This window comes from Bombina bombina, chromosome 5 (genome assembly GCF_027579735.1).
Source record: "Bombina bombina isolate aBomBom1 chromosome 5, aBomBom1.pri, whole genome shotgun sequence".
NCBI lineage: Eukaryota > Metazoa > Chordata > Amphibia > Anura > Bombinatoridae > Bombina > Bombina bombina.
In genome coordinates, this window is record NC_069503.1 from 134607913 (window position 1) to 134622708 (window position 14796).

Consider the following 14796-nt stretch of genomic DNA (forward strand, 5'->3'; position numbering starts at 1 on the left):
AAATTTATTTAGCTGTGGTCACAGCTTTTACGGCTGTGTGGAGCAATGGCTTAATCAAGCCTGCTGACACGTATTTAAGAAGCAAAAACTGCTTCTTTTTCCTCTCAGTGGTGAGATCAATCACCCGACACTCGCTTTCCACTCAAATACCTGAAAATATGAAAAATATTTTTTTTTTATTACATTTTAATATTTAATTATGTGTTTTACTATGAATGTACTGTAAATATTTTACATTCCAATGTTCTTCACATAGGGGAAAATGTTGTATGTATTTTTAAATATATATACTGTGTATACACAGTATATATATATAAAAAACAAAAAATAGAAGGCACTCACCAGATTTAACAAGGGGTGAAAACACTTTATTCCCTTATGTGTAACGTTTCGGGGAAACACTCCCCATCTTCAGACAATCAATTTAACTAAACCTTAAAGGGACACTGAACCCAAATTTTTTCTTTTGTAATTCAGAAAGAGCATGCAATTTTAAGCAACTTTCTAATTTACTCCTATTATTAATTTTTCTTCGTTCTCTTGCTATCATTATTTGAAAAAGAAGGCATCTAAGCTTTTTTTTTTGTTTGTTTCAGTACTCTGGACAGCACTTTTTTATTGGTGGATGAATTTATCCACCAATCAGCAAGGACAACCCAGGTTGTTCACCAAAAATGGGCCGGCATCTAAACTTACATTCTTACATTTCAAATAAAGATACCAAGAGAATGAAGAAAATTTGATAATAGGAGTAAATTAGAAAGTTGCTTAAAATTTCATGCTCTATCTGAATCACGAAAGAAACATTTTGGGTACAGTGTCCCTTTAAGCAAGGATTTAAATACCCTCTTAGCTCATTAACAATCAACCCACATGTGAAGTCCAGCAGGTGCATGGCCCGGTGCGTGTGTCATCAGACGGCGTCCATTGCCTAGCAACCTGCCAGCATTTGTCTATAACCATTACCATGTAATTTTAGACATAACTAACACCTGTGCTATGAAACTTTACTTAAAAACAAATTACTAAATACTATCAGTATGCACTACAACTAATTGACTAGACCGTACTTTAAATAAGTAAATACTAAACAATGTTAAAAATGTCTGCAAACCATACAAAAGATCAACTAATTACTTGCAGAACAGTCGTACCGTCTATTCGCTAATAAATATCTTTAACCACTTAATGATTACAGCACTTTTCCATTTTCTGTCCGTTTGGGACCAAGGCTATTTTTACATTTTTGCGGTGTTTGTGTTTAGCTGTAATTTTCCTCCTACTCATTTACTGTACCCACACATATTATATACCGTTGTTCTTGCCATTAAATTGAATTTCTAAAGATACCATTATTTTTATCATATCTTATAAATTTACTATAAAAAAAATTATAAAATTTGAGAAAAATGGAAAAAAACAGATTTTTTCTAACTTTCACCCCCAAAATCTGTTACACATCTACAACCACCAAAAACAGCCATGATAAATAGTTTCTAAATTTTGTCTTGAGTTTAGAAATACCCAATTCTTTGCAATTTTTGGCAAGTTATAGGGCAATAAATACAAGTAGCACTTTGCTATTTCAAAACCACTTTTTTTCAAAATTAGCACTAGTTACATTGGGACACTGATATCTTTCAGGAATCCCTGAATATCCCTTGACATGTATATATATATATTTTTATAGAAGACAACCCAAAGTATTGATCTAGGCCCATTTTTGTATATTTCATGCCACCATTTCACCGCTAAATGAGATCAAATAAAAACAGAATTTATGCTTACCTGATAAATTTCTTTCTCTTGTGATGTATTGAGTCCACGGATTCATCCATACTTGTGGGATATTCTCCTTCCCTACAGGAAGTGGCAAAGAGAGCACCCACAGCAGAGCTGTCTATATAGCTCCTCCCTTAGCTCCGCCCCCCAGTCATTCGACCGAAGGCTAGGAAGAAAAGGAGAAACTATAGGGTGCAGTGGTGACTGAAGTTTTTTAATTAAAAATATACTACCTGTCTTAAACAGACAGGGCGGGCCGTGGATTCGATACATCACAAGAGAAAGAAATTTATCAGATAAGCATAAATTCTGTTTTCTCTTGTAAGATGTATTGAGTCCACGGATTCATCCATACTTGTGGGATACCAATACCAAAGCTTTAGGACACGGATGAAGGGAGGGACAAGACAGGTACCCTAAACGGAAGGCACCACTGCTCGTAAAACCTTTCTCCCAAAAATAGCCTCCGAAGAAGCAAAAGTATCGAATTTGTAAAATTTGGAAAAAGTATGAAGCGAAGACCAAGTCACCGCCTTACAAATCTGTTCAACAGAAGCCTCATTTTTAAAAGCCCATGTGGAAGCCACTGCTCTAGTAGAATGAGCAGTAATTCTTTCAGGAGGCTGCTGGCCAGCAGTCTCATAAGCCAAACAAATGAAGCTTTTCAGCCAAAAGGAAAGAGAGGTAGCCGCAGCCTTTTGACCTCTCCGTTTACCAGAATAAACAACAAACAATGAAGATGTTTGACGGAAATCTTTAGTTGCTTGTAAGTAGAACTTTAAAGCACGAACCACATCAAGATTGTGTAAAAGAATAGACAAAGCAGATATTTGTCCTTTTAAGGAACTAGCTGATAATCCCTTTTCTAATCCTTCTTGGAGAAAGGACAAAATTCTAGGAATCCTATTCTTACTCCATGAGTAACACTTGGATTCACACCAACAAAGATATCTGCGCCAAATCTTATGATAGATTTTCCTGGTGACAGGCTTTCTAGCCTGAATCAGGGTATCAATGACCGACTCAGAGAAACCACGCTTTGATAGAATCAGGCGTTCAATCTCCAAGCAGTCAGACGCAGAGAAATTAGATTTGGATGATTGTATGGACCTTGGATTAGAAGGTCCTGCCTCATTGGCAGAGTCCACAGTGGAACAGATGACATGTCCACCAGGTCTGCATACCAAGTCCTGCGTGGCCACGCAGGTGTTATCAGAATCACCAAAGCTTGATTCTGGCAACCAGACGTGGGAGGAGAGGAAACGGTGGAAATACATAAGCCAGATTGAAGGACCAGGGCACTGCTAGAGCATCTATCAGTACCGCCTGGGGATCCCGGGACCTGGACCCGTAACAAGGAAGTTTGGCGTTCTGTCGGGACGCCATCAGATCCAATTCTGGTGTGCCCCATAGCTGAGTCAGCTGGGCAAATACCTCCGGATGGAGCTCCCACTCCCCCGGATGAAAAGTCTGACGACTTCGGAAATCCACCTCCCAGTTCTCTACCCCTGGGATATGGATTGCTGAGAGATGGCAAGAGTGATCCTCCGCCCATCGGATTATTTTGGTTACCTCCATCATCGCTAGAGAACTCCGTGTTCCTCCTTGATGATTGATATAGGCTACAGTCGTGATGTTGTCCGACTGAAATCTGATGAATTTGGCCGCAGCTAGCTGAGGCCATGCCTGAAGCGCATTGAATATCGCTCTCAGTTCTAGAATGTTTATCGGGAGGAGAGATTCCTCCCGAGATCATAAGCCCTGTGCTTTCAGGGATTTCCAGACTGCACCCCAGCCTAGGAGGCTGGCATCTGTCGTTACTATGAGCCACTCTGGCCTGCGGAAACACATTCCCTGAGACAGGTGGTCCTGAGACAACCACCAGAGAAGAGAATCTCTGGTCTCTTGGTCCAGATGCAGTTGAGGAGATAAATCTGCATAATCCCTATTCTATTGTTTGAGCATGCATAGTTGCAGTGGTCTGAGGTGTAAGCGGGCATAAGGAACTATGTCCATTGCCGCTACCATGAGTCCGATTACCTCCATACACTGAGCCACTGATGACCGAGGAATGGAATGAAGAGCTCGGCAAGTGATTAAAAGTTTTGATTTTCTGACCTCCGTCAGAAATATTTTCATTTCTACCGAGTCTATCAGAGTCCCTAGGAAGGAAACTCTTGTGAGAGGGACAAGAGAACTCTTTTTTATGTTCACCTTCCATCCGTGAGATCTCAGAAAAGCCAACACGATGTCTGTGTGAGACTTGGCTAGCTGGAAAGTCGACGCCTGAATTAAGATGTCGTCTAGATAAGGCGCCACTGCTATACCCCGTAGTCTTAGAACCGCCAAAAGGGACCCTAGCACCTTTGTGAAAATTCTGGGAGCCGTGGCCAACCCGAAAAGAAGGGCCACAAACTGGTAATGCCTGTCAAGAAAAGCGAATCTGAGGAATTGATGATGATGATCTCTGTGAATAGCGATGTGTAGATACGCATCCTTTAAATCCACGGTAGTCATATATTGACCCTTCTGGATCAGAGGAAGAATAGTCCGAATAGTCTCCATCTTGAAAGATGGTACTCTGAGGAATTTGTTTAGAATTTTGAGATCCAAGATCGGTCTGAAAGTTCCCTCTTTTTTGGGAACCACAAACAGGTTGGAGTAAAAACCTAGCCCTTGTTCCGCTCTTGGAACTGGGCGGATCACTCCCATGGTATGTAGGTCTTCTACACAGCGTAAGAATGCCTCTCTCTTTGTCTGGTTTGCAGACAATTGAGAAATGTGAAATCTCCCCCTTGGGGGGGAGTCTTTGAAGTCCAGAAGATATCCTTGGGACACAATTTCTAAAGCCCAGGAATCGTGAACATCTCTTGCCCAAGCCTGAGCGAAGAGAGAGAGTCTGCCCCCTTCTAGATACGGTCCCGGATCGGGGGCTACCCCTTCATGCTGTCTTAGAGGCAGCAGCAAGCTTCTTGGCCTGTTTACCTTTGTTCCAAGCCTGGTTAGGTCTCCAAACTGACTTGGATTGGACAGAATTCCCCTCTTGCTTTGCTGCAGGGGAAGCTGAAGCAGGATCTTTGAAGTTCCGAAAGGAAACGAAAATTATTTTGTTTGGTCCTCATCATATTTGTTTTATCCTGAGGGAGGGCATGGCCTTTCCTCCCAGTGATGTCTGAAATAATTTCTTTCAGTACAGGCCCGAATAGGGTCTTTCCTTTGAAAGGGATGTTCAACAACTTAGATTTTGATGACACATCAGCAGACCAGGACTTAAGCCATAACGCACTGCGTGCTAAAATGGCAAAACCTGAATTCTTTGCCGCTAATTTAGCCATTTGGAAAGCGGCATCTGTAATGAAAGAATTAGCCAACTTAAGGGCCTTAATTCTATCCATAATATCCTCTAATGGAGTCTCCACCTGGAGAGCCTCTTCTAGAGCCTCAAACCAGAAAGCAGCTGCAGTAGTTACAGGAACAATGCATGCAATAGGTTGGAGAAGAAAACCTTGATGAACAAAAATTTTCTTTAGGAGACCCTCTAATTTTTTATCCATAGGATCTTTGAAAGCACAACTGTCTTCGATAGGTATAGTTGTATGCTTAGCAAGAGTAGAAATAGCTCCCTCCACCTTAGGAACAGTCTGCCACGAGTCCTGTATGGTGTCAGATATGGGAAACATTTTCTTAAAAACAGGAGGGGGAGCGAACGGAATACCTGGTCTATCCCACTCCTTAGTAACAATAGTCACAATCCTCTTAGGGACTGGAAAAATATCAGTGTAAACAGGAACCTCTAAGTATCTGTCCATTTTACACAATTTCTCTGGGATCACTATAGGGTCACAATCGTCTAGAGTAGCTAATACCTCCTTGAGCAATAAGCGGAGGTGTTCAAGCTTAAATTTAAAGGCCGTCATATCAGAATCTGTCTGAGGGAGCGTCTTTCCTGAATCAGAAATCTCTCCCTCAGATAACAAATCCCTTACCCCTACTTCAGAACATTGTGAGGGTATATCGGATACGGCTACTAAAGCGTCAGACGGCTCAGCATTTGTTCTTAACCCAGAGCTGTCACGCTTTCCTTGTAAACCAGGCAGTTTAGAGAAAACCTCTGTGAGGGTTTTATTCATAACTATGGCCATGTCTTGTAAAGTAAACAAATTTGACGCATTAGAGGTACTAGGCGTCACTTGTGCAGGTGTTACTGGTTGTGACACTTGGGGAGAGCTAGATGCTAAACCCTCATTTCCTTCTAACTGAGAATCATCTATTGCAATATTTTTAAGTGCTAAAATATGCTCTTTATAATTTATAGACATATTAGTGCAAGTGGGACACAGTGTAAGAGGGGGTTCCACAATGGCTTCTAAACACATAGAACAAGGATTTTCCTTGGTGTCAGACATGTTAAACAGGCTAGTAATGAAACAAACAAGCTTGGAAAACACTTTCATCAAAGTAAATAACACTTTAAACAAAAACGGTACTGTGCCTTTAAGAGAAAAAAGCTGCACAAACTCTGCAAAACAGTGTAAAAAAGCAGTAAACAAAACAAAATTTTTACAGTAGCATCATAAAGCCTTAGTAACTTTGCACCACTATGTGAATAAACAATTAACCCCTTAATGTAAAAACCGGATTGAAAAAACTTCAAAACCGGTAAAATAACGTTCAACACCTTGCCACAGCTCTGTGGCGCCTACCTGCCCTTTAGGAACGATTTGTGGGGGAAAAAACCTCTTTACAGCCCTCAAATACAGCAGGAATTTCTGGAGAAGTAGCTGGATGCTTCTGAGGTAAATAAACTGTGCAACTGAGGAAAATAGGCCCCTCCCACCTCAGTCAATGTTATGGGGCCTAAAAGAAACACCACAGAGTGTTTCTTAAACTAGCCATGTGGGCTAATAACCCTTAAACAAGCCACAAAGACCCCTTAAAGTCCCTCAAAAAATGTTATATTTGTAATTAAACCAAAAGTTTTTTCCTATTAGTGTCACCAGTAACTATGAGCCCTTTATGCAAGCTTGGATTCCTCTTTTACTGAATACAGCTTACCTTTCCCTCATGGGGATATTGCCAGCCTTTTCTAGAGATAACACAGTCTGTCTAGAAAAAAATAGACTGAACATACCTTAATGCAGTTTAGCCTGCAAACTGTTCCCCCAACTGAAGTTTTCCTGTACTCTTCAGCCCTTGTGAGAACAGCAGTGGATCTTAGTTACAAAATGCTAAGATCATCATCCTCCTTGCAGAAATCTTCATCCCTTTTCTGCCAGAGAGTAAATAGTACACACCGGTACCATTTAAAATAACAAACTTTTGCTTGAGAAAATAAAAACTAACATTTTTGTCACCACACTCACTTTACCCTTCCTAGCAGTTAAGCAGGCAAAGAGAATGACTGGAGGGCGGAGCTAAGGGAGGAGCTATATAAACAGCTCTGCTGTGGGTGCTCTCTTTGCCACTTCCTGTAGTGAAGGAGAATATCCCACAAGTATGGATGAATCCGTGGACTCGATACATCTTACAAGAGAAAATAATTGTTCACTTTTTCACAAATGTTTTCACAAACTTTAGGTTTCTCACTGAAATTATTTGCAAACAACTTGTGCAATTATGGCATAAATGCTTGTAAATGCTTCTCTGGGATCCCCTTTGTTCAGAAATAGCAGACATATATGGCTTTGGCGTTGCTTTTTGGTAATTAGAAGGCCGCTAAATGCCACTGCGCACCACACGTGTATTATGCCCAGCCGTGAAGGGGTTAATTAGGGAGCATGTAGGGAGCTTCTAGGGTTAATTTTAGCTTTAGTATAGTGTAGTAGACAACCCCAAGTATTGAACTAGGCCCATCTTGGTATATTTCATGCCACCATTTCAGCGCCAAATGCGATCAAATGGAAATAAAACGTTAAATCTTTCACAATTTTAGGTTTCTCACTGAAATTATTTACAAACAGCTTGTGCAATTATGGCACAAATGGTTGTAAAAGCTTCTCTGGGATCCCCTTTGTTCAGAAATAGCAGACATATATGACTTTGGCGTTGCTTCTTGGTAATTAGAAGGCCGCTAAATGCAGCTGCGCACCACATGTGTATTATGCCCAGCAGTGAAGGGGTTAATTAGGGAGCTTGTAGGGTTAATTTTAGCTTTAGTGTAGTGTAGTAGACAACCCAAAGTATTGATCTAAGTCCATTTTGGTATATTTCATGCCACCATTTCCCCGCCAAATGCGATCAAATTAAAAAAAAAACTTTTTCACAAACATTTTCACAAACTTTAGGTTTCTCACTGATATTATTTACAAACAGCTTGTGCAATTATGGCACAAATGGTTGTAAATGCTTCTCTGGGATCCCCTTTGTTCAGAAATAGCAGACATATATGGCTTTGGTGTTGCTTTTTGGTAATTAGAAGGCCACTAAATGCCTGTCATGATCCGGTGTACATGCGCTCAGGACACAGACCCTCGGGGCAGTGGTAGGGTTTTGGAGACACCGACCCCTGACCCGGGGAAGAGTATCCTGGACGTGGATAGATGAAATTCTGTGATTCATATAAATGGAGAGTGCAACATTTGTATACAATATATTCTGACTTCACTGTGACTTATAGTTAGTTAATAGGAGTAGCTGCAGGATTCAATGAGAGAAAAATATAGCAATGTGGAATGTTCAGGCTTCAGAGTAAACTGGAAGAAGATTGACACTTAGATGCAAACTAAGGTTTGTTGCAGGTTCACAGTACATAATATTATATAAAGCTGTATGTCAGAGTTAAGCACAGCTGCACAGGTATTTAGACAAGCTGCAAGTTTGGGCATTAATTACTGTTTGTGCATATATATATGCAAACTAGGTTTGTTGCAGGTTCACAGTACATAATATTATATAGAGCTGTATGTCAGTAATTAGCAGAGCAGCACAGGTGAAAGTTAAGTTTAAGGCATCAATTACTGTTTGTACATATATTGGAGAATCACATGAAAGCTTTTAACTGTACATATAGATGCAGAGTTCTGAATATGTTAACATATTTGCAGCAGGATATTTCAGCAATGACAAGATGTAGCAGAGAAATAGTTATAAAGTTTTGAGTAAGATGCTGTTGTAATTAGAGAGTGATGATAACCAAAAGCATACTTGATTTATAATAAAGTTCAGAGTTTGTTAAGTAGCTGTGTCCAGGAAACAGAATGGGATTATTTTTGATACTTGCGGTTTGATGATATTTAGCATAGGTAATAGAAAATGCTGTATCTTGGGATAGTTGGTAAATTCATGCAGGAAACAGTCACAGATCTCAGTTGTTCAGGATCACAACTTCAAAGTTAATGCAAAGCACATTAAACCTGAGAAGGCTTAAAAAGAGGCTGAGGTAATCAGGTGCATGAATGATTAATCAGGCAGGCAAGCGAGCTGAATGTAAATACTGCCCAAATGCAGCAGTCAGAGAAGGAAGTCTTAAAGGGATAGTGACATTAGGCTGAGATATGTTACAGATCCCCCTCCTCAAAGGTGACCTCCGGGCGCCCAACACAATCCAAAAGGAGAGAGAACAAAAATGATATGGAGAACCGGTAGTAGGTGTATGGAGGTAGTGAGTCCAATCGGAAATCAAGAAAGGAGGGTTGGAGATCTCTTGAAAAAGTTGAATGACGAAGTAAAGGCCATGTAATTCAGGTATCAAAAGATCTTGACAATTATGAGAGCAAAACTTGAAGTCAACTTTTTTGTAGTCATCGTGAGAATGCATGAACGTAACATAAAATGAGCTTCCTACCACAGAATCATCCTGAGGGTAGATAGGCGGATGTTCTTCATGATAGTTGACCATGTACATAGCCAATGAAAAGGCAGCCAGTCCTAGAGATATGAATAGGCTTTCCTCAGCTTCAGAAATAGAGATGCAGCATTCTGGATTGATAACCAGATTAACCACCTTTGGGTCAGATATTTGAGTATCCTCAGAATTAACCTCTTGGCCGAGGATTAGATTATACTCCAAAAGAAAAAGCTATAGCCACTTCTAACGCAATAGCAGGGCTTTCTTCAAAGTAGGAGATAGGAGTGTAGCGTGCAAGATTTGTCCAGTTCTTGCCATCTTCTAATTCAATATGAAATGTCTCCTTACTGGATTCAGAATCAGAAGTGTCCTCACTAAGAACAGGTATATGAATGCCCACACCAGGGCAAGGTTCAGGAATACCCACATCTGGGCAAGGTTCAGTAATATCCTCAGTAGGATCAGGTGAAGGAATGCCCATGCCAGGGCAAGGTTCAGAAGTACCCACATCTGGGCAAGGTTCAGGAATATCCTCAATAGGATCAAGTGTAGGAATGCCCTCACCAGGGCAAGGTTCAGGAATATCCTCAGTAGAATCGGGTGAAGGAATGTCCATGCCAGGGCAAGGTTCAACTATAGAGAAAGAAAAAGAACCTACTTTAGAGCCAGGAACCATACTCTCTTCTGAGCAGAGGGCAAGGCTTTCTTCAGGGTTCATAAACAAAGAATTAACAAGACCCACTTTAGAGCCAAGAACCATACTCGCTTCTGAGTAGAGGGCATGGCTATCTTCAGGATCAAGTATTATTACACCCATTTCTGGGTTAAACAAAGGAATACCCATACCAGGGTCAAAAACAGGAGAGTCCACCTTGATGTCAGGTTTAGTAGTATAATCATGGAAAACAGGAACAGGAATGGGCACTGGGGAATCTTCTTGAAGAACTTTTGTATAAGTTTCAGGGTCAAGGATGTCCACTTGCGAACTTGGTTCAAAGTTGTCCTCACAGGATTCAGTATCAGGAATTCCTGTACAGGAAACTGATGTAGTAGAAAATGTAGGTTGATGCAAAGTATCTCCCAAGGGAAACAATTTCTTAGATGCAGTAACAGAAGAATTTTGAGAAGGTGAAGTGTACTGAAATATGCCACACTCAGGTAGATGCGGAGGAATTGTGACACAAGATTCTGACTCAGAAGTTGTCTGGGGTTGAGCAGGCATACTTATTTGAGTTTGAATATCAGAGCTAAATTCTCCAGGGACTATCTCTGGTAAACTGTTAGATTGTATATCTGGAACAAAATTATCTTTTGTTTCTAGCACAGGATTTATAGACATTGAGGCAGCATGAGTGGGATGCAAGAAATCAATAGTTGGAAACAGTTTTTGTAGTTGTTGTAGAGTCTGAGAAGAGATACCATTAGATGCTTTAAGAACAGACTGATAGTGACTATAGACATCATCCAGCTCGGTGTTGACAGTGTCATGAGGCAAGAGAGGGTCTGGTACAACAGAAACTAAAACAGGAGATTCAGGCTGAGTTTCCTCTTTGCGCTTCTGATTTTCTGTAGGCAGAAAGATTTTCTTCTTCTTCTTCTTTTTCTTAGAGAGCTTAGATAACTGATATTTCTTCCCAGTATGAGGCTTCTTAGGTTGCTGCCATTGTGGCTTGTAGTACCTTATATCAGGTTGAGAACAGAAATCCTCTTCATCACTGGATGCATAATTCTGATGTAATAAAACAGCATAGTAGTTGAGGGAACTTTTTCTCCAAACAGCGGTCTGTAAACCAGATGTTTTTTCTTCCGGCTCTGAATCTGTCCAATCTAACGAATCCATGGGAGTATCAGAAATAGGAAGATCAGTATTTCCATGAGAGGTTTCATGATGGGAGCTGTCTGTTTCATAAATATAACAACCAAGCATGTCATTATAAACAATAGATTGAGGTTTTGTCTGAGTTTGTGGCAAATTACACTTGCGCTCATACCAGTCTAATGCCAGTTCAGCTGGATCCGTGAAGTCATCCTCCCTGTTGACATATTCAGACTCAGAATCAGTATCACCAGTATAGGAATCACAAACAGGAGGATTAGATGGTAATCTGGAACAGTAGTCCTGTCTCTTTAAATCTTTAAAGGTCTGAATTTTATCTGCTGAATCTATGAATGCATCCTCTTCAGTTACATAGTCAGACTCAGAATCTGTTTCACCAACTTGGTAATCACGAACATGAGGAACAGATGACATTTTAGAAAAGTGGTTCTGTCTCTTTAAATCTTTAAAAATATGATTTTTTTCTGCTGAAGCTATGGTTAAATCCTCTTCATTTTCATAGTCAGATTCAGGATCAGTTTCACCAAAATGGTAAGCACGAATTTGAGGAACAGATGACATTTTAGAAAAGTGGTTCTGTCTCTTTAAATCTTTAAAAATCTGAATTTTTTCTGCTGAAGCTATGGTTAAATCCTCTTCATTTTCATAGTCAGATTCAGGATCAGTTTCACCAAAATGGTAACTACGAACATGAGTAGAGGATTGTCTAGAATGGGAGTACTGTGTCTTTAAATTTTTAAAAGTTTGAAAATCTTCTGTTTTTCCTTTAGGGATTGCTTGGGTCTGAGTTATGTTGTAATTTTTTATTTTCCTTTGAGGGTCGGTGCATCCACTACCACTGCGGGTCCCTTTTTTAGGCATTAACTTTCTGTCATGATGTGGTGTACATGCGCTCAGGACACAGACCCTCGGGGCAGTGGTAGGGATTTGGAGACACCGACCCCTGACCCGGGGAAGAGTATCCTGGACGTGGATAGATGATATTCTGTGATTCATAGTTGCTAGAAGTTATTGTAGAATAAATGGAGAGTGCAACATTTCTATACAATATATTCTGACTTCACTGTGACTTATAGTTAGTTAATAGAAGTAGCTGCAGGATTCAATGAGAGAAAAATATAGCAATGTGGAATGTTCAGGCTTCAGAGTAAACTGGAAGAAGATTGACACTTAGATGCAAACTAAGGTTTGTTGCAGGTTCACAGTACATAATATTATATAAAGCTGTATGTCAGAGTTAAGCACAGCTGCACAGGTATTTAGACAAGCTGCAAGTTTGGGCATTAATTACTGTTTGTGCATATATATATGCAAACTAGGTTTGTTGCAGGTTCACAGTACATAATATTATATAGAGCTGTATGTCAGTAATTAGCAGAGCAGCACAGGTGAAAGTTAAGTTTAAGGCATCAATTACTGTTTGTACATATATTGGAGAATCACATGAAAGCTTTTAACTGTACATATAGATGCAGAGTTCTGAATATGTTAACATATTTGCAGCAGGATATTTCAGCAATGACAAGATGTAGCAGAGAAATAGTTATAAAGTTTTGAGTAAGATGCTGTTGTAATTAGAGAGTGATGATAACCAAAAGCATACTTGATTTATAATAAAGTTCAGAGTTTGTTAAGTAGCTGTGTCCAGGAAACAGAATGGGATTATTTTTGATACTTGCGGTTTGATGATATTTAGCATAGGTAATAGAAAATGCTGTATCTTGGGATAGTTGGTAAATTCATGCAGGAAACAGTCACAGATCTCAGTTGTTCAGGATCACAACTTCAAAGTTAATGCAAAGCACATTAGACCTGAGAAGGCTTAAAAAGAGGCTGAGGTAATCAGGTGCATGAATGATTAATCAGGCAGGCAAGCAAGCTGAATGTAAATACTGCCCAAATGCAGCAGTCAGAGAAGGAAGTCTTAAAGGGATAGTGACATTAGGCTGAGATATGTTACAATGCTGCTGAGCATCACACGTGTATTATGTCTAGCAGTGAAGGGGTTAATTAGGTAGCTTGTAGGGAGCTTGCAGGGTTAATTTTAGCTTTAGTGTAGAGATCAGCCTCCCACCTGACACATCACACCCCCTGATCCCTCCCAAACAGCTTTCTTCCCTCCCCCACCCCACAATTGTCCCCACCATCTTAAGTACTGGCAGAAAGTCTGCCAGTACTAAAATAAAAGATATCTTTAAAAAAAAAATGTTTTAGCATATTTACATAAGCTGATGTGTAGGATCCCCCCTTAGCCCCCAACCTCCCTTATCCCCCCAAACAGCTCTCTAACCCTCCCCCTCTACTTTATTGGTAGCCATCTTGGGTACTGGCAGCTGTCTGCCAGTACCCAGTTTACTAAAAAAAATGTTTTTGTTTTCTTTTTTTTCTGTAGTGTAGATCCCCCCCCAAAGACCAACTCCCCACCCCCTCCCAGCTCCCTTAGATCCTTTTTATTAATTAAATTTGACCCCAATCTATCCCACTTTTATTCAAAAAAATTTCTGTAGTGTAGCCGTTCCCACCCGCTTCCACCCCGTGCACGCGCCCGTCCCCGCCCCCCCCGTGCGCACCCCCAGCGACCCTGCCCACGATCCCGCCCCCCTCGACATCATAGGGCCCCGTCGATGGCCGCCCACCCGCCTCCCACATCGGCTCCCATCCACCAATGATACTGGCCATGGATGTCCGGTGCAGAGAGGGCGACAGAGTGGCCCTCTCTGTATCGGATAGCTAAGAGGTGCTATTGCAGGATGCCTCGATATCGAGGCATCACTGCAATAACCGGAAAGTGGCGGGAAGCGATCAGGATCGCTTCCACTGCTTGAAACCCCTAAGGACATACAGGGTACGTCCTTGGTTGTTAACTGACTTTTTTTGTAGGACGTACCCTGTACGTCCTTGGTTGTTAAGGGGTTAAGCAATAAATGCTAATAACTATGCTAATAATATTCGCTGCTCGCTCTCAAGGCATATCATATTTCACATATGCTTAAAGGAGGTACAGCATGAAAATACTAATATAGATACGCAGAGAAACAAGATGTAAATTCGAAATAAACTAAGAAAAAATAAATAGTCTCGTCTTTTATCAGTTTATTCAGTGCTTCTTTTTCTTTTCTGGTGAGGTTAAACCAACCTGTTGCCTTTGCTCTGATGCTGAGTCAAGCAGATCTTTCTCAAGTTTCTTAGAAATACTAAATAAATACAAATACTCCTTTCTTTTTAAATATACTATATTCACTTGTACTAGAGCCGAAGTATTCTTTAAGTTTCAGGATGCATTGAAAGCAGAGGATGTCTATGTGCAGGTCGAATTTATTAATGCAATTTGTGGGTACAAAACAAGGAAAGTGGAACAGTACTCCCAGACTGGACCGGGGACACATCAAAT

The 14796-nt window shown here is 40.5% G+C and overlaps 1 protein-coding gene across 1 annotated transcript in view; it reads right to left on the reverse strand.

The window, feature by feature from the left end:
- Positions 1-14796, reverse strand: part of MYO1G (myosin IG) — a 793301-nt gene that overhangs the window by 575090 nt on the left and 203415 nt on the right. The gene's annotated exons all lie outside the window — the stretch shown is intronic.